General features: G+C 19.1%; 1 protein-coding gene across 1 annotated transcript in view; it reads right to left on the bottom strand.

Annotated features, from left to right (window-relative positions):
- Positions 1-257, bottom strand: part of LOC107616547 (homeobox protein knotted-1-like 1) — a 7,151-nt gene that overhangs the window by 1,043 nt on the left and 5,851 nt on the right. The window lies entirely within an intron of this gene.

Raw genomic sequence — 257 nt, 5'->3', positions numbered from 1 at the left:
TGACCACTACTATGATTACTATAATTACAATTTTTGTCACTAACTAAAAGAAAATCATAAAAAAAGAAAGGGTATATATTTAGAACAATAATTTTGATTTTGACCAAATAATTAAAATAGGATGAAATAAGATATTTTAAATATTAAAAACGAAATTAAAATTTAACCCAAATATTAAAGCAGAACTTAGGACCCGTTGAAAAATTTAAAAAGTTATTCTTTTAAATTTTTGATTTATGAAAAGTAATAATATTAAT

Source organism: Arachis ipaensis, chromosome B09 (genome assembly GCF_000816755.2).
Source record: "Arachis ipaensis cultivar K30076 chromosome B09, Araip1.1, whole genome shotgun sequence".
Lineage (NCBI taxonomy): Eukaryota > Viridiplantae > Streptophyta > Magnoliopsida > Fabales > Fabaceae > Arachis > Arachis ipaensis.
Note: the sequence above shows the minus strand (reverse complement) of the source record. Positions and strands in the feature narration are given on the sequence as shown.